Source organism: Podarcis bocagei (genome assembly GCF_964188305.1).
Source record: "Podarcis bocagei genome assembly, chromosome: 15".
Lineage (NCBI taxonomy): Eukaryota > Metazoa > Chordata > Lepidosauria > Squamata > Lacertidae > Podarcis > Podarcis bocagei.
The window spans coordinates 22,034,144-22,054,479 of record NC_138141.1 but is presented as its reverse complement, the minus strand read 5'-3'; positions in this window follow the sequence as shown (position 1 = coordinate 22,054,479).

Below are 20,336 nucleotides of genomic sequence, written 5' to 3'. Positions count from 1 at the left end.
AGCCATGGATATGTGTCTCATTTGTTGAGCATTTTTGTCTTTTCTTAACATGGACTAGCAACTTAAAGGAGCTCAAATATACTTGGGTTTTCCCCCCTTTTGGCTCCTATATTTCTATACGAACCGTCAAGGAGGAGGTTTTCAGTGCCAAAGCACAGATTGACCTCGGGGAGCAATGGATGAGGTTGTGAGGAGAGAGATGGCTGGAGCGCTGAGAAAGGATTATTGGATTGTTGTGCGGATGAAGCTAGTCGCTCCCCCCTTCTGCATCCACAAACTTCTTTTTCCAGAAAATTATTTAACCACCACACCTGAAACATTATTTATCTGGCAGTAAAAAATGAGCAATAAAGCGCTGCCTCCTTAATGACAGCAGCCCGGTGAGTTTGGCCTATTTTTAATTTTAATGTTGCGTATAACGAGCTGGAGTCCCCAGCTTCACCCCACGAATGTCATCTCATTTTTATGGCAGTCACTATACAAGCACAGTGGGGACCGGGGAGGGGGCAGCTAGCCTTAACAGCTTGGAAGGGCGGGGGGAGCACAGTGAAGGGATTTATGTAACCGTTCCAGGAAGAGGCAAGCATCTAAAGGAAAGGAAAGTGCACTGGAGAGGTAAGAGGGATGTTGTAAGGAGTTTACTGCCTGCTTAGCCTTCCTTGCATTTATTTATCTACTGCATATTTTGGAAAAGTGATTTGTCTGTCCATCTGTGGAGCTGTGGGTTAAACCACAGAGCCTAGGACTTGCTGATCAGAAGGTCAGCGGTTCGAATCCCCACAATGGGGTGAGCTCCCGTTGCTCTGTCCCTGCTCCTGCCAACCTAGCAGTTCGAAAGCACATCAAAGTGCAAGTAGATAAATAGGTACCACTCTGGCGGGGAGGTAAACAGTGTTTCCATGCGCTGCTCTGGCCACATGACCCGGAAGCTGTACGCTGGCTCTCTCGGCCAATAAAGCAAGATGAGCACCGCAACCCCAGAGTCGGCCACGACTGGACCTAATGGTGAGGGGTCCCTTTACCTGTTCTCTGTAGGTTTGGCCAACTCTTGAGCTATCTTCACCCTATATGGCAAGAGGGTTCCTGAAGTGAACGTGGCAGTTCTGGTCAATGTTGGGCCACCGGCAGCTATTCCGAATCATGACTTCAGTGTGACTTTACCCGTTTTGGGGCATAGCCTCAGCCGCCTCTTGAGATACAGCCACCAAACATGGCATGGAGGTTTCCAAGGTGGAGGCAGCAGACTTTGTTGTCATTTGGACAACTGGGCACCATTTTGATTCAAGATGGTAGACTATGCCTTCACCTGATTTTTGCAAGCTGTTTCTCTAACCAGGTTATTTTCATTAATATATACTCTTTTGTTCACATTTCTCCCTAAAATATGCTTCCTTCTTCACTTTTTCCCCCCTTGGAGCACTGCAAAATTCAGAGAAATGCTGAATTTAAGGACAGCTGTGTTTCAGCCCTTGTGTTGGTGTTGGGAAACACAACTTAGGTAGGTTTATATTTAAAATGGGAGCTGAATGAATTTCTTCCCATCATGGTCTTACAGCCATCCTTTGTCTTGTGTGAAGTTTTGCAGAGCGCAGAGAAAGCAGAGAGGCTCATCCTCTGAAGCTGAGCAGTGGGAGATTCAGGACAGACAAATGGAAGTGCTTCTTCTCTCCCCGCAGAGTTATACTGCGGAACTCACTTCCACAAGATGTGGCATTGGCCGCCAAATTGGGTGGATTTCAAAAACGATTAGTCCGATTCCTGGAGGTTGAGGCTATTGGTGGCTACTAACCTTGATGGCTGTTTTGCCTCTGGAGAGCAGCAGAGGGATAGAGCTGCTGTTGCACCCATGCCCCGCTTCTGAGCTTCTCATAATGAGCACCTGGTTGGCCACTGTGAGAATGGGATGCTGGACTAGATAAACCTTTGCTCTGACCCACCAGGGCTCTTCCTGTGTCCTTACGCCATTGGTTTCTTCCTAGCTCCTCAGATATACTGTCTACGGACATGGAAGTTGCATCTAACTCTTCGAAGGGACATGGGTGGCGCTGTGGTCTAAGCCACAGAGCGTAGGGCTTGCTGATCTGAAGGTCAGCAGTTCGAATCCCCACGACAGGGTGAACTCCCGCTGTTCGGTCCCAGCTCCTGCCCAACTAGCAGTTCGAAAGTACGTCAAAGTGCAAGTAGATAAATAGGTACCGCTCTGGCGGGAAGGTAAATGGCGTTTCCATGCGCTGCTCAGTTTCGCCAGAAGTGGCTTAGTCATGCTGGCCACATGACCCAGAAGCTGTCTGCAGACAAATGCCGGCTCCCTTGGCCAGTAAATCAAGATGAGTGCCGCAACCCCAGAGTCGTCCACAACTGGACCTTACGGTTAGGGGTACCTTTACTTTTACCTATCTATTTCTTACTTTGCTGGTGCCTAATGTTCTGCCACTGATCCTATTGTGGTCTTACAGGCTGCTCTGCCTACCTAGCACCCACACTCACACACTGCCCCCTCCCCAGGAGAAACTCCAGCTGCCATTTACAAGTCGGCTTGTGAAGAGGCCTTGAGTTTCAACCAACCGTGCCATACCTTGAATGCTCCCTCTTGCCTTCATCCTGCTCACTCCCATTATGCTTTGCTGTGCAAGTGAAGAAACTTAAGCCCCAAAGCGTGACTCGGAGCAAGTGGAAGAGGGAGAGGCAGCTGGTTCAGGGGCAGGCCTTGGAACCGCATACCCTCCAAGTGTCCTGATTTTCCAGGGACAGTCCCGGAAATAGGAAAGCCATCCCAGCTCCTGATTTGATCCCTGAATGTCCCTATTTCCCCCACCGCTGTTGAGCTCAGGAAGGAGGATGAGCTGGTGTTTGCCTTGAGTGATGACAATGGTGGCAGGAGGAGTTGTGAGGGAGCATCCCATTGCCTCTCCGTGGCCTCTCCATGGCTGCCACTGCTGACCTCCTCCATTGGGGTGAGGAGGATGAGATGCTGGTGCTGCCAAGGCCCAGCCCCACATGACAAACCAGCTCTGAGGGGCAGTAAGAGGACAGGACCACCCTGGGCAGGAAGAAAGGGCAAGTGGAGTGCAAGGAGTCTTGTTTTTATATACAGTGGATGCTCAGGTTGCAAACGTGATCCGTGCGGGATGCACATTCGCAACCCGCAGCGTTCGCAACCCGTGGGTTGCAATTTGGCACTTCTGCACATGCGCAAAGCGCGATTTAGCTCTTCTGCGCATGCGTGACCGCCAAAACCCGGAAGTAACCTGTTCCGGTACTTCTGGGTTTCGGCGGTCCGCAACCCGAAAAAACACAACCTGAAGCAGCTGTAACCCGTGGTATGACTGTGTGTGTGTTTCTAAGTCTAATCTTAACCCTTTCTAAAATTTATGGGGGGTGTTTGTAAGTAAATCTACCAAAAACTAAGGGAGAGTGTGGTGTACCGTTGGTTTGGTGGTAGTGGAAATGCTTTGCAAGGGGGCAGGGACAAAAAATGTGGGACCGAGGATTGTCAGTTGTGGATCAGAGATCCTCTCAGAAGCCCCCCCCCCCGGAGTCAATTCCACCTTTGAAATCCCAAGAAATGTCCAGGGAAATCCAGACGTATGGCAGCCCTAGTTTGGAGGAGTGAGAAATGTCCCTATTGATCAGGATTAAGGAGTTTTTTCAGGACGGTGGAGGGTTTGTGTGCTGTGTCTCATAGTTGTGGTAGTGGCGCTCACCCTTCTTCTGATAGGAAATGCTCAGTTAGAGTGAGTGAGAAATGTCCTTAATTTAATCTGAGGATGAAACCAACCAAAGTGTTAGGGTAAATTTCCACTTTGGTTGGGATCTGGTGATGTAGACGGGCACCTTGTTTTCCCGCAAAGGCCACTGTGCCCTCAATGCAGACACACTCAGTTTGTTGTGATGCAAGACATAAATGCATTAAATTGGGGGAAGGAGACATCCTTTACCCTCCACCTGAGGGCCAAATGACAGTGATGGGTGGGGCGAGAGGCAAAAATTAGCAAAGCAGTTAATGTCTATTTTACCGTTGTACAGCAGTGGTGGTGTAGCATGGGTTGCCAGTGCCCGGGGCTGCACAAAGGGGATGGGTGGGAGTGAGGGAGGGAAACCGACAGTGTGTGCATGCACATTCAACCACCTAACAGCATCCAAGTCACCCAGGAGGTCACAGCCACAGAGATAAGAAAAGAAGAGTTGTTCCATTGTCTGGAGAGTTACTTTCTGTTTCACATGGAGAAGTCGTTTTCAAAGGAGCCCTGCAACGGAAGCACACAGCTGTATTGAGGCAGCACCGGGTGTTGAAATTTTGTGCCGGTAACAGTTTTGTGCCTGGGGGAACTGCCCCTGTGCCCCCACCCATGCTATGCCACTGTACAGCAGACTGGCTTACTGTACAGCAGACTGGCCTCTCTAGCCTAATTCCAGGCAAGCAAGAGGCATTGCCAGCACTGGACACATTCCTGCCAGACAAAAACACTCATGAAGAGTATGAGGCTGGGCCAGTGAGGGGTGTGGGGTGTTGGGAGTTGTAGTCCAGCAGGTGGCGCCCCACAGACTCTCCTGCCCTGCCATACACACTGCCTTGAATTCCATGGTGGAAGAGCAAGTGGGATGCCAGTGAAAGGAATAAACACAAATAACTTGCTATGTGCATTGGTGGCACTGTATTAAAATCTATTTTTTCACCATGGTCATCATGTCTGCCCCTGTCTTGGGCCCAGCCCTACCATTAGGCAAAGTGAGTGGACCATCCTTAGGCGGCTGTTTCAGGTTGCCTTGAAAAGGAGGTAAATGGTTAGCTGTTTAATTCATTATTGTTGGGGTTTTGCAGCAAGGGAAAAGGACAAGAGCCTGGGCAATGCTCTGCCTCAGCTGCCAGAATAACTCTGTGACTTTGGGGGAAGGTGCTGTATTCTGCTCCAGTTCAGGCAGCAGAAACGTCTTTGGTCAACCCTGTTTCTGGTACAGTGGTAGCTCTGGTTAAGAACTTAATTCGTTCCGGAGGTACGTTCTTAACCTGAAACTGTTCTTAACCTAAGGTACCACTTTAGCTAATGGGGCCCCCCGCTGCCACCACGTTGCCACCACGCAATTTCTGTTCTCATCCTGAAGTAAAGTTCTTAACCCACGGTACTATTTCTGGGTTAGCAGAGTCTGTAACCTGAAGCGTTTGTAACCCAAACTGTTTGTAACCCGAGGTGCCACTGTATTGTTCTGTTAGAAGTGCATTTTGAAGAACCCAGATCCATTCCAGGGCAAATGGGTGATGCCAATGGTTTCTCGGGCCAGCGCTCCAGCAGGGTCTGATACTAATAAGGCCCTCCAAACCTATCCTTCTGGCCAGCAGGCCATCTTAGTGAATTTGATACTAATTGATTCTCAACTAAAGTGCTTTCCAAATTTAGCCTCATCTCTGTTAATATAAACCTGAGCTGTTCATTATCATCTCTTTGGTACCTTGCAAGCATCCCGTTAGGACCAATGAACCAAAGGTGGGAAGTTGCACAGTCTAATTCTTTTTTTCTCTCTTGACCCAATTTTTTTATTACCCTCGTTTCCAGGGCGTGTGTATAATAAGCCAATCTCTCCGGCGAGGCCAGGGAGTTTTGCCTCAATAAACATTTTATAGTCTTCTTTAAATACTCTCCAGAGAGGACAGCGCAATTTGTTTCAGAGTGGGTTAATCAATGGCTATTAACTGTGATTGATCAATGGCAATGAATTATATTGAACCTCCATTGTCAGGGAGAGTATACCTCTAAATACCAGCTCCCAGGAGACTTAACAGGGGACAGTGGTTGCCTCTATGCCCTGTCGGTAGGTTTCCCCACTGTGAGTACCAGGATGCTGGAATAAATGGAAAGACCGTCTGACTAAGCAGGAGTCTTCTCTTCTTCTTAACTGAGGGTGATCTAACACAGGGGTGTAGAGCCCATTTCACCCCCTTGGTCCCCTTCTGACTACCAGCTCTTCAGCTGGGAACAGCTGAAAGGGGGAAAGGTCACCATGTGCAATGGGTCCATCATTGTGTTCTTTTTTCTTCTTCTTTTGAGAGGTGGTCTCTTTTTCAGCCCCAGGGGAGCATCTCCTTCAAGGCAGCTCTTAGGGGACTACATGCCAGTCACAGTCAGGGCCAGAAGCAAAAGTGGGCATAAAAAAGAATGCGAATTTTACCTTTGTTCAGTAAGGGGTCATCCTAGGAGCCAACTCCAGGGGGGCGTGGGTGCTTAGGCACTAATAATAATAATAATAATAATAATAATAATAATAATAATAATAATTTATTTATACCCCACCCATCTGGCCGAGTTTCCCCAGCCACTCTGGGTGGCTCCCAATCAAGTGTTAAAAACAGTACAGCATTAAATATTAAAAACTTCCCTGAACAGGGCTGCCTTCAGATGTCTTTTAAAGATAGGATAGCTGCTTATTTCCTTCACATCTGAAGGGAGGGTGTTCTAAAGGGTGGGCGCCACTACCGAGAAGGCCCTCTGTCGGGTTCCCTGTAAGCTCACTTCTCACAATGAGGGAACCACCAGAAGGCCCTCAGTGCTGGATCTCAGTGTCCAGGCTGAATGATGGGGGTGGAGACACTCCTTCAGGTATACAGGACCGAGGCAGTTTAGGGCTTTAAAGGTCAGTACCAACACTTTGAATTGTGCTCGGAAACGTACTGGGAGCCAATGCAGATAATATTATTGTGGGGGCTGGGCACCCACAATGAGCAAAGCTGGCACGTGGCAGAGGCACTGCTTCTGAGAGACAACCAGTTCAGCTCCATTCTCTGCAGCCAGCCAGCAAGGCATCCTTTTCGCGGGGTGGGGCTCGGACGTGGAGGCATTGTGTCAGGGACCGTGCTGAGGAGGGCTGCATTGAGGAGGAATAGTGGGAGCCTCCCCCTCCCCCTGCTCCTGATCAGGTTCCTAAATCTTCCCAGGAGCAGGAGGTCAGTATAGATTTGGAACCGTGGTTTGCAGAGGGACAGTTCTTCCTAATGTTTAGGTGGAATCTTCTTTCTTGTAGTTTGGATCCATTGCTCCGTGTCCGCTTCTCTGGAGCAGCAGAAAACAACCTTTCTCCCTCCTCTATGTGACATCCTTTTATATATTTGAACATGGCTATCATATCACCCCTTAACCTCCTCTTCTCCAGGCTAAACATGCCCAGCTCCCTTAGTCGTTCCTCAATATTTGGTGAGGTGCATGCCCTCTGTGCGTGCTCACAGCAGCTCTTGCCTTTCCCTTCCCACGTCCTCAGCCTGAGTGCTGGGGTTAAACGGCAGGTTGGCGCCAAGCCTTCTCTCAAATTCTGTTTTTAGCAGCCCTGCCTTCCGTCTACTCATCCACTCCCCCCCCCCAGCCAGCCTCTGCCAATCTGCCCTGTTTCCAAAGCTCTGCGAGAGGAAGAGAGAGTCGGCTCAGCCAGCCCCCTCTGGTAATCTCAGGATAAAAATAGCCCGGTCGATGAGAAGTGATCGGGCTCTCTGCGGTCCTGCCGATAAACTCTCCAGACTCATTTGCCTTGCTTTTTATTAGCCGGGCTTTGTGCTAAATAGCTTACAGATCGGAGAATAAATCTATTCAAGGGCTGAGGGTTTTCTGACAGGAAGACGGATGCCGAGATCTCAGCCTCCTCCGCAGCCAGAATCAGAGGCACACTCACAAAGGCCTGTCTAACAAGCTCAGAGCAAGGGCCAGGCGGCTTTGGCTTGTATGTAGCCTGTTGCTTTTTTACACGGCACATGGTTGAACTATGGAACTCACTTCTGCAGGAAGCAGTGATGCCCACCAACATGGATCCCTATAAGAGAGGGTGAGACTATATAGCAAAACAATTGAAATGTTTCCTGCCCTAGCACTACTTGGGCTTAAGATCCCATCCGCTAAAGATTACCCTAATGATGACCTCTTAGCCTCTCCCTTGACATATGGAGATAGCTAGACGTTGGAAAACCGGCATTGGGCTTAACATAGATCTTTGGTACACCAGAGGTTGGTCAATAGCATTGGCTGAGAAATTAACATGTCAAGTCGGAGCGGCGAAGAGCAAACACAATCGCTATTCCTTTTATAACATATGGCAAATATTTATTGAATACATAAATTGTTCAGGCTGCGGCAGCAATCCACCCAACACTCATGGGAAAATGTGCCGTGACCTTTCAGAGTAACCAAATGAAACTTCATTACACAGCATGACAAAAGTCTGTAATTTCATCGGGACATGTTATTTGTTGTTTACTGTTGTAAGCATTGTTTTCTCGAAAGGTAGCTTCTGTGCCATGAAAAATAAATAGAAACATTATTAAAAAGGGAGGATGAGACAAGTTCATGGGGGAGGAGACAATACATGGCTACTAGCTGCGATGGAGGCAATTGCTGCCACCACAATCCCTCTTTCCACTCTGGAAATTGTAGCTCTGGGAGGAAACAGGGGACTCCTAACAGCTCTCAGCACCCTTAACAAACGACAGCTCCCAGAATCCTTTGGGGGAAGCCATGAGTGCTTGAAGTGGTATCATAGCACTGTAAATGCATGGTGTGGATGTGGCCAAAGTCCAGGGTCTAACATGGCCTACTGCACCTGTATAGACTTCACCCTGGAAAACTGAATGTAAAACCACTTAAGTTTTGTACCAGAAGTGCCAATAAGGTCTGCAACTGGATTTTGTGCCCCCCCCTTTGGGGAGCTGCCAGGCAATGATGAGTCCCACCAGCTCCCTGCTTTAGATCATCCATCAGCACACAGCCAGTGTTAAAAGAAGCTGCTTCCAGGCTCCCCACCAAGGAACCTGACAAAGTGCAGTTGTTCCCAGGTAGCAGCTATTGCAGCCGCAATCCCTCTCCACCTGCCTCCTGCCTCCCATACTCCACCACCTCCCTTCTTGTGCCTTGAGGGCATCTTTAGTCTCAGAGGCAATGTCACATCAGTGTCACCAAATTATCCGGGAGCTCTCCCTGCCACCTCCCTCTGACCTTGTTAAGGATATTCCACATTTGGCTGTTTGGTGTCGTCTGCCCCATTAGACATGACAAGCTTTCCAGATGTGCAGCCACCACAGCCCAGCCGGTCTACGTTTGTTGAACGATGCCTTCGTCTGTTATCTCTTTGAAAGGGGGGGAGGGAACAAGGTGGGCCTTGAGATGTGGTCAGCAAAGTGCCATGCCTGGTGAGAGGAAGTGGGGCTGACCCTACCATTAGGCAGAGCAAGGTAATCACATCAGGCCTCAGGTGCTGGGCAGGCAGTCGTGTCAGCCCCCTCTTGGCTGGAGATCAGAGCCAATGGCCTCTAATATACGCCTTAAATGAGCCTGGTGCCCTCAGGTAAATATAAGAAGCTGTTAAGCTACAGCTCCCATCATCTCTGACTCTTGACCACAACGGCTGGGGCTGATGGGAGTTGGAGTCCAACGACAACTGGAGGGCACCATCTTGGCTACCACTCTAGTCTACTGGTGATTGTTCTCTGGGAATTTCAGGCTGAGGCTCTCTGCCAGCCCTACTTGGAGATGTCAGTGGGCTATGCCACTGAGCTATGCTACAGGTGGCCAGCATTGGAATGGGGTTCCACTGCCAGTCCAGTCATGGAACTGGGGTGCCATTTTGTTCTTTGATATTAGGCCAGCCCTGGGAGGAAGCCACATGTTGTCATGAGCCATCTGCTGAGTTGAGTTGAATATATGCCTTATACCACCAGATCAGGCGGTTCATCCAGCCCATTATTGTCCACTTTGGCTCTGCAGGGAGCCATCAGGGATCCTTTTCAATCTGGTACCTCGTACATGCAAAGCTTGTTGTCCATTTGTATTTGCTTCTTCTCCAAATGCACGCCTCCATTTCTGCAGTTCCGGCCTGGTCTGCTCATTGGTGTGGGGAGGGACAAGAAGTACTCATGGACAATTGGCTGTTGTAACGGAGGAGGGTGGTCCATTTAGGCACATAGGGTATTGCCCCACCCACCTCAGCCTGCCCTGCTTCCTGCCAGTCAGGGGTGGCTCTGGCGCCACCTACTGTTGGTCTCCCTGCCTTACTAGTCCAATGGGCACCAGCCACCACTGACAAGTATTCCTAAGAACATCAAAAGAGCTCTGCCAATTCAGACCAGAGGCCTACCTAATTCAGCATCTTGGTTTCTTCAGTACCCAAAAAGCAGGACATGAGCACATTGGCCCTCTTCCATTGCTCTTTCCTCGTAAATTACCTCCAGGTGTGGATGTTTTGGTTAGTTATCAGGCGAAGAGCTATTGACTGGTTTCGCCTCCATGAATTTGCACAATCTCTTTTCAAAGCCATCTTGTGGCAGTGAGTTCCATAAATCAATGGGGCTTTGTGCAAGTCCCACCTACCAACCAGGGAAGGGTTTGCGAAACCTGGGCAAGTGTGTGTGCAGGATGAAATAAACATGGTTGTGGAGATCTGGTTTGAGATTTGTCATGGGGCAAGGAAGAATCTTCTTGCTTTGGGAGATCAGCCCAGATCAGCCAGCCTTTGCTCCCACTATGCCTGGCTGGAGGAAAAAACATAACCGAGAAGATGGAAGCTGCCTTTGAAAAACAGCAGAGAAGAAGCTGGATTGTCCCTTTGAGCGGCTGCGCTCACTATGGAAAGGGAAGGCAGGAAAATTGACAGGCCCAGAAATAGCCTCCGAAATTTCAGTGCAAGCTTTCCTCTTTGTTCCCTCTTCTTCTTCGGCCCGAAAGATCTTGTCACCTCTCATTAGATATGGAGCTCAAAGAAACCAACTGCCCCCTCCGGGAGAGGAGAGTAGCGCTGGTGGCTCTTACTCTCTGCAAACAGCTAAGGAATGAGAAATCTCTCCTTTACATCACAGGGGCGGGGGCGGGAGATGCCTCCGGTTAAACTCCGCTCTGCTGATTTCTCAAGGAAAGGACCCACCTCAGATGAACCCACAGCAGAACAGGAGCATTAATTTAAATATATATATATTTAAAAAGCAAAGGCTCCTTCCCTCAGTGCATGGCTGCGCTTTTGCCCGGCACACAAAGCCACAGAACCTGACCAGAAGGACCCTCACGGAGCCAGTTCACACTATCAGGAGAATAGCTTCTTTGGCTACATTCACACAAACATTCAAAGCACGATACTTCAAACAGTCATGGCTGACCCCAAGGAATCCTGGGAGCTGTGGTTGATTAAGGGTGCTGAGAGATTTTAAGACATCCACACCACTGCTACTCCCCTCATACAGTCACATATTTTTCCTGTGAAGAGGAATGGCTTGCTAAGCTGCTCTGGCAATTGTGGCTCTGGGAAAGGAACAAGCGTCTCCTGGCAACTCTCAGCACCGTTAACAAACTACAGCTCCCAGAATTCTTTGGGGTGGCGCTGTGGGTTAAACCACAGAGCCTAGGACTTGCCAGTCAGTAAGGTTGGCGGTTCGAATCCCCACAACGGGGTGAGCTCCCGTTACTCGGTCCCTGCTCCTGCCAACCTAGCAGTTTGAAAGCACGTCAAAGTGCAAATACCGTATTTTTTGCTCTATAAGACTCACTTTTTCCCTCCTAAAAAGTAAGGGGAAATGTGTGTGCGTCTTATGGAGCGAAGGCAGGCTGCGCAGCTATCCCAGAAACCAGAACAGCAAGAGGGATTGCTGCTTTCACTGCGCAGCGATCCCTCTTGCTATTCTGGCTTCTGAGATTCAGAATATTTTTTTTCTTGTTTTCCTCCTCCAAAAACTAGGTGCGTCTTGTGGTCTGGTGCGTCTTATAGAGCGAAAAATACGGTAGTTAAATAGGGACCGCTCTGGCGGGAAGGTAAACGGCATTTCCATGCGCTGCTCTGGTTTGCCAGAAGCAGCTTAGTCATGCTGGCCACATGACCCGGAAGCTGTACACCGGCTCCCTCGGCCAATAAACCCCAGAGTCGGTCACGACTAGACCTAATGATCAGGAATCCCTTTACCTTTTTACCTTTTGTGACTGTTTAAAGCGGTATCATAGTGCTTTGAATGTATGGAGTGAGCGTGGCCTTCTTTCCAAACTGGAAAAAGTCCTCTCTCTTTTTTTTTAAGTGGGTTTGTCGAGCTGGGATGACAGAGCCCTTTCATCCACTTCCAAAACAACAGAAGAGCCTGTTGGGCCAGGCCCGGGGCCTATCTAGTCCCGCATTCTCACAGTGGCCATGAAGATGCTTGTGGAGGAACCCTCAAGCAGGACCTGAGGGCAAGAGCAAGCTCTCATCCTGCAGTTTCTGGCAACTGGTATTAAGGAGCATTTCTGTCTCCTACCGTGGAGGCAGAGCATAGTGCAAACGAAAGGTTCCAATGTGTGCTTGAATTCCTCCCACAGAACGACTGTCTGGTGACACCTTGGGTTGCTCAAGAAAACCCACATAGGGCCATAGGAAGTTCCCTTATAACAAATCCATTGGTCCGTGTAGCTCGCTACTGTCTACACTGACTGGCAGAAGCTCTCCAGGGTTGCTCTGCAAACCCTACCTGGAGATGCTGGTGTTGAACCTAGGAGATCCACTGAGCTATAGCTGTTCCCCATTTTCTGCAAAGCGCTTCTTTGCAGATCTGAGCAGGCCAAATTATTGTTTGGATAAGCCCTGAAACAGCCCAGTCATCCTCATAAGACATGCCTTCCTGGATCACTGGAGCTATTACTCTATTGAGTCCCCATGCATGTCGTTCTTGCAATTCCCGCTTTATGGCTGAATATCGACCGTTTTGCTTAGTTCAGTTTTACATTACTTGTTCCATTTTCTTTCTATTTGTTTGTGGCGATAAGAGGGGGTACGCCACACATTTGATGGTTTTATGTGCCGGGGATATAGATAACCTGCTGCTGATAGATAAAGTTGCTTGCTGAGTCAGAGCACTCCTAAGCCAATTTTGTGTGTCCAGTGGAGGCCTCCAGAAAGCCTCAGAAGAAGAAAATAAAGACAGCCATCCTTTGTCTTGTGTGAAGTTATGCTGAGCACAGAGAAAGCAGAGAGGCTCATCCTCTGAAACTGAGCAGTGGGAGATTCAGGAAAGGCAGATGGAAGTGCTTCTTCACTCCCCGCAGAGTTATACTGCGGAACTCACTTCCACAAGATGTGGCATTGGCCGCCAAATTGGGTGGATTTCAAAAACGATTAGTCCGATTCCTGGAGGTTGAGGCTATTGGTGGCTACTAACCTTGATGGCTATTTTGCCTCTGAATACCACTCCCTGGAGAGCAGCAGAGGGATAGAGCTGCTGCTGCTGTACCCATGTCCTGCTTCTGAGCACCTGCTAGGCCACTGTGAAAATGGGATGCTGGACTAGATAAACCTTTGCTCTGACCCACCAGGGCTCTTCCTGTGTCCTTACACCATTGGTTTCTTCCCAGCTCCTCAGATATACTGTCTATGGACATGGAAGTTGCACCTAACTGTCTAACTATTTATTACTCTCCTAGTGCCTAATGTTCTGCCAGTGATCCACAGAAGAGACAGGAAGACACATACCACAATGATGGAGCAACACAGGGTAAGTGAAATATACTCGGAGTTGAGTGTGAATTTCAGCTCATAGTAGCAATGAATGAAACTTTCCCCAAAACCTCTAGCTATATATACATTATTTACACACTGGGCCCCGCATGATTGGCTAATTCTGGGCTGCTCCTGTAGGCCAATCAGGTTGCGGATTCACCTCCTCCAGAAGCCTGATTGGCTGCTCCTGCAGGCCAATCAGGTCGCTGATTCACTTCCACCTGGAGCTGGATTGGGTGGCTCCTGCAGACCAATCAGACTGCTGCATTCTGGATCCTATTGTTCTAGGATTCACCTCAGTTCATAACAGTAAGCGACAGAGAAGAACTTGTAACAGGAAGGACCATTTTCAGTAACAGCTCCATGTGCTGTGTCATGCCTGCAGGTTTACATCCTCCAAGGAACTCAAGGTGGCATGTACAGTTCCTTCTCTCTTTTGGAGCAACAAGGGACAAGTCTACTCCCATCTTCTGCATAGCAGTCCTTCATATATTCTGAGACCACAATCGTGCCTCCTCGTCATCTTCTCCATGCTAAACCACCCCAGATCTTTCTACCCTTCCTCTTGGTTTCCAGACTCCTTACCATCCTGAGGTGGTCACTCTCCTCTAGGTACATTCCATGTCCTCCTCAAAAGACAGCATGCAGGACACCGTACTCCCAATCTCTACCTAGCCAAATGCAAGACAGAGCAGAACTATGACTTCTCGTGATCTGGGCACCATGAGAGCCAGTGTGGTGTGGTGGTTATAGCATCAGACTAGGACCTGGACGACCAGGGTTCAAGTCCCCACTGGACGCCCTTGGGACAGTCACTGCCTCTCCTGCTTAACCTACCTCACAGGGTTGTTGTGGGAATTAAATGAAGAAGGGGAGAATAATACGCTCCACCTTGAGCTCCTTGGAGGAAAAGGTGGGCGATAAATGCAATTTTTAAAAAGTGCTTCTGTTAATCATTCCTACAGATCTAGCGCATGCCAGCAAATGAAGCAGGATTGAAACCCCACTCACCCATCAGTTGGTGTCACCCGATTGACAGATGGGCGTGGTTTGGGGGGGAAGGGCTCACAGGCCAAACTGAAACACCTGGTGGTCCAAGGTGTTAATGCAACCTGAGATTTGCAATCTGAGCTTCTTCTTTTTTTTAGCAATCGAGGCATCTCCTGGCCCAGTGCATTTGCTAAGGCAGGCGGGGTGAAGGAATGCATGCTGCACTGCAACACCTCAAGGCTGCAGCTGCCGCTTCCGGCTTCCCCTAGCAAGCACAGCGAGCTCTCATTTGAATGCAGGTCTTCAGTTGGCAATGGGGACCATGGGGGAGGAAGCAGAGCTCTAATCCCTCTTGGAACTTGCCGTAATGAGGAACTCGTTGAACAAGTAATTGCATCAATTCTTTTCATGCCACGCTTTGGTTATTAAGAGAAAAACCGCGGCTCAGAAACTCAGAAAGTTACCACTACTGGAGTGCCCAGGGGACAGACCTTTGCCCCCCTCCCCTGCATTCCTTGTCGAAAAGAAGGAAGAGAAAGCTCTTGAATTCTCTCTGTGATTCAGAAGTGCTGGGTAGGGAATCAGAACATTCCGCCCTGCGTCAGAGTAAGGAGATGAGCAGGGAAAGCATCCGTTCCCTACATAGACATCTTGGTTTAAGAAAAGAGAAGTGGGTGATCCTTGACAGACAGGTACAAATTCTGCCAGGGAAATCCTGCTTTGTGAATCTTCTCCTGGTTTTGAAATTGAGCTGCCAGTTCAACAGGTTGCATCTGCATGCCTATCACATGTGTGTTTTGTTCACAGTTGCACAACACCATAGGTATTGTAGTCTTGCAACTGCATACAACATCCCCCACCCAATTCAATCTGCATCACTAGTTTGGGAAGCGAGGTGCATGAAACGTTAGCCATAATCCATATCTATCCTTTCTTCAAAAATGCTGCAATTTGTTGCATTGCTTTTGCCCAAACCAGCTTCATTCAGAATTGGGGGAAAGAATGACCTAGCTGCATTTTAAGCCGATGATGTGTACACAACTGACATTTCTTTCATGAGAAAGGTGATAATTTAGAGCAAAAAAAAAAAGAGTTCAATAACATAGATCGTTGGACACAGATGGGGTCAATGTTGTCAGCATGTATTTGGTCCCCCCCCCCCAGTTCAAATTGTAAAGGGCTGCAGACAATTTGAGAGAAGGATGCTTGAAATATACAATAATGTAAACGGACAGCATGAGAACACATATGTTTTCCAAAGTTCAAAATGTGTGTACAGTGAATGAGGGGGCTAGTGCATGCTGTTCCCACTCTCATACTCTTCACATTGATTGATGTAACATTCAAAATTAAACATTGCAAAAGGCCTGAGCTAATGTTAAACATGACTCAAAATCTGCCAGGCCTCTAGACCTAGGAGAGTCGCTCACCAATTGCCTATTTTTCAATGTCAGTACCCAGCTTTGAATCACGTTAGATAATGATGAAGTCAAGAGCACTTCTTGGCATGTGCAGAGCACACTTTCCTTAGAATGTTTATACTGCTGGGATCTGGGTTGGGGCACATGCAAAAATTCAGCTGAGAAAGGGAAACTTTCAAGCAAACTTGAGCCATGGTATTACCCTTTAAAGAACATAACTAGTACCTCAAAATCAGATGCAAAATAATACCAAGAAAAACAACAGACTTGCTGGGGGACCATCTTCGTTTCTTGTTGACTTAACGGTAGTGATTAGAGCTGAGCACTAAGTCCAGTAGGTTCCAGTTGTATTCTGCTTAACTGAATATTATCAGCTCACTGATTTAAGGAAAGCTTTTGGATATTTCTTTTTTTAAAAAAGCTTTTATTTCATTTTGCGCTTCTGCTTATTTCTGAGCACGAATGCTTCATTGCCTTGTGGTTTTCACAGCATCATGGTTTTTGTAGTCCGCAAAGACAAGGAGTCTTTCACAGGGACATGTGTCGTCCTGGAGAGTTAAAATAGTTTGGAGCAAAAGGGTTAAAATAAGAACATGCTGCAAAGAGGGTTAATGGTGTTAGGTGGAAGGTAATATGGTGTAGAACGGTTTTACATTTCACAGAAACGAAGGCTGAAGCATTAATTGGTGCGCTAGTGGGATCTGCTCCTTGCAAAACCAGCCCACCAGCCTGTATCTCCTGGATAGATTCCAAAACTGGTATAGGTCTCTTCCCCCTACTTTGCCTCTTCTCTGCTCGCTTCCTTTTGTTGCCGTGTAATAGGCCTCCAAAATGCAAAAATGATATGCAAATCTGACATTTAATTTAGACATATCTAAAGAGGCTGCAGGGAAATTCTGCTGATCGCAGCCTCCACAGACCGGAAAGCGCAGCCACATTCATTAATTCTCCCTCTCCCCCTGCCACACACAAACTCCCTTCACCCCACATAAAGTCTGCTCTTGGCATTTGCACAACTCATCCCACATGTCCCCACCCCCACCCCCTGCCGAACAGAAGCAACACGAGAACAAAGTGTGTTTCCTGTCACCCAACATCACCATTTCTTTTCTTGCACCCTTCAACTCCCGGACGGAACCCCCGATAATAGGATCCTTCATTTAACTTCTTCTGTGGACTCCTTCCTGGATCTTTCCTGGCCCTGCAAGGAAATAAGAAGGCCTCAATTTCGACCAGTATGTCTTTGGTACGGTACTGTTTCCTTTCCACTGCGGTTTAGTTTCCAAAAAAACCACACCTATGTTATTCTTCCCACTGTCAGCAGACTTTCACACAATTTATTACATTATTACTGTGTCATTTCTGTGTCATTTGAATTATGGTGCTGGAGGAGACTCTTGAGAGTCCCATGGACTGCAAGAAGATCAAACCTCTCCATTCTTAAGGAAATCAGCCCTGAGTGCTCACTGGAAGGACAGATCCTGAAGCTGAGGCTCCAATACTTTGGCCACCTCATGAGAAGAGAAGACTCCCTGGAAAAGACCCTGATGTTGGGAAAGATTGAGGGCACAAGGAGAAGGGGACGACAGAGGACGAGATGGTTGGACAGTGTTCTCGAAGCTACCAGCATGAGTTTGACCAAACTGCGGGAGACAGTGGAAGACAGGCGTGCCTGGCGTGTTCTGGTCCATGGGGTCACGAAGAGTCAGACACGACTAAACGACTAAACAACATCAACACTGTGTCATTTCACACCATTTGTGTCAGTGCAAAGGAAACACAATGCACATGGGGAGTTGTCAGATTCGTGCATGGTTTGTGGACTGAAAACAGAAAATACGGTTTCTTTTCACTGGGTTGATTTCCGGTCCAGATGTGTAATGAATAAGCAAACGTCAGCAACTTCCACACGCGTTGGAATTCTCTGACATCACTGCTTTGCCCGTCTAAGTTTTATTTTGCTCTGGTTTTCCGGCATGACCGTGTGGCACACAGTCCCGTGGTCAAAGAGTGGTGTTTTGTCCAAACTTCCTAAGGGTCTTTCAGTCTCAAGCAGCACCAGGGATGTTAAACTTATTAGCGATTGCAGAGTTGCACAATGCAATCACACAAACGTCTACTCAGACGCAAGCCCTGTTGAGTTCAGTGGTGTGGCTACTAAGGTCAGTGTGCACAGGATTGAAGCTTTAGTCTGCACTCAAGCCGAGGCTCCATATAGCCATCAGTGACATGGAACCTGCAGCCCTCCAGACAGTGTTGGGCTCTGACTCCCATCAGCCCCAACCAGCATAGCCAACACTCAGGGATGATGGAAATTGGAGTTCAGCAACACCTGGAGCAGGCATAGGCAAACTCAGCCCTCCAGATGTTTTGAGACAACAGTTCCCATCATCCCTGACCACTGGTCCTGTTAGCTAGGGGTGATGGGAGTTGTAGTCCCAAAACATCTGGAGGGCTGAGTTTGCCTATGCCTGACCTAGAGGGCCACCAGTTCCAAATCGCAAACTCAATGCACAGAGTTCCAATCGTTGCTTGGTCAAAATGGCATCACCACATACACAAGAGGAAGGTATGTATCAGCAGGCCCCAAGGTTTGCAGAAGTAAGGGGAAAACATTATTATTATTATTATTATTATTATTATTATTATTACTATTATTATTTTAAAAACCTTCTAAGTGTGGCTTAAGAGGGAAGGAAACAACTCATGAGGACAGGATACTGACGGTCTGTTAAGGGAGATGGAAAAAGGAGGAGGAATGGAGCAACACTTTGTTACAGAACCCACTTCTCATGACTAATTGGTAATTATTGATCCAGCCTCCACAAATTTCTCTTAATTCAATTTGATAGGCAGTTAAGCTAGTGACCATTATACCATAAATAAATGTGTTCTCTCGCTTGCTCTTTCTTACTCACACACACCCAGTGGCATAATGGGGAGGTCCTACCAGGGTGATTGCCTCAAGTGCAAAAAATAAAATAAAATTAGGGGCTACCACCCTGAATGGACACACTCCCCATCCCACCCGCCTGCCTCACATGAAGAGCCCACCGAGCATGAGCAAGGAGAGGATGGGCGCTCGCATCCCTTGGCCATGCAACATCCCCTGCCAGCAGATGGATGGCAAGACTCGCAGTAGTGGCAGTTCCCCAGTCTGAGGAGGTATGCACATGTTCTCTGTCCGGCAGCAGCAGCTCCACATGGAGGCACCAGTTAGGGGGCGCAATTCTTGCTTTAGAGGGTACAGTACTTGCCTTGCCTGGGGCACTGGCAACCCACACTATGCCACTGCAAACTCACACAGCCCCTGACATATTTACAGATCACGTGTCAGGAAGCCAGATTCATCCTGGTCTTCTCCCTGACCCGTTTGCAAGTAGACTGGCTTCCCACTTGCACTCGAAGATCACACAGCCCTGCAACAGCCATACCACGTAATCATTCTCATTGTGCGTCGGACTTTTGTGTGTGTTGATGCAGGAGAAGGTGAGGAGGGAAAAACCCTTCCCTCTGGCAGCACCCCAAAGTAGTTTGTTTGGGTTTTTCCCCCGCCAAGGTGCAGAACCCATTTATATCCAAAGAGGATGCTGCAAAAATCAAGTGCTGCATTTGAGAGGCAGGGAAATGCCAAATGCCACCGCACAGCTCAGGGTTCTGTGCCAGGTTTCACCTTGGCGCACCTATGCTTGCTCTCCAAGGCTGCTGGCATCTCGTTGACAAAGCAGGGATGAAAGGGAGACAGCAGCTGGGTCAATCGGCATACGGTAAATGTCACCGTTCGCTGGATGCCATTACAACAAGGTTAAAGGCCTCACGTTGCGAGGGTAGAACCTTCGTGATCCTTCTCTGTGGTTTCTTGCAGGCTGTCCACAAAATGTGCACTCTCTCTGTTCTTAAAGCTTATACAGTTCCCTTCTAGGGAAAGCTGGATTCTGTGCGAATGGGGAAACAGTGCAGGATTCCTCTCTCCTTTTGCATCATTGAACCCCGTTTTAGTAGCTAAGGCAAAGGGGAAAGAGGGGTGCTTGAAATCCCTGCCTTGAAGCCACTGAAAACATGACCCAGCCTCCCCTCCAGAGATTGAAGCAGGCATTGCTGCCTATGCACCTTCAAGCAAACAGTGGTACCTCGGGTTAAGTACTTAATTTGTTCCAGAGATCCATTCTTAACCTGAAACTGTTCTTAACCTGAAGCACCACTTTAGCTAATAGGGCCTCCTGCTGCTACCGCATGATTTCTGTTCTCATCCTGAAGCAAAGTTCTTAACCCGAGGTACTACTTCCGGGTTAGCGGAGTCTGTAACCTGAAGTGTCTGTAACCCAAGGTACCACTGTATGGGAGATGGGAGTTGTTTAGGGAAGCGTACAGATGCTAGGAGATGATATATTTATTAGATATTTTCCTTCCTTACGTTTGTGAGTTCAGCAGAGTTTTATCCCTTTGCATCTT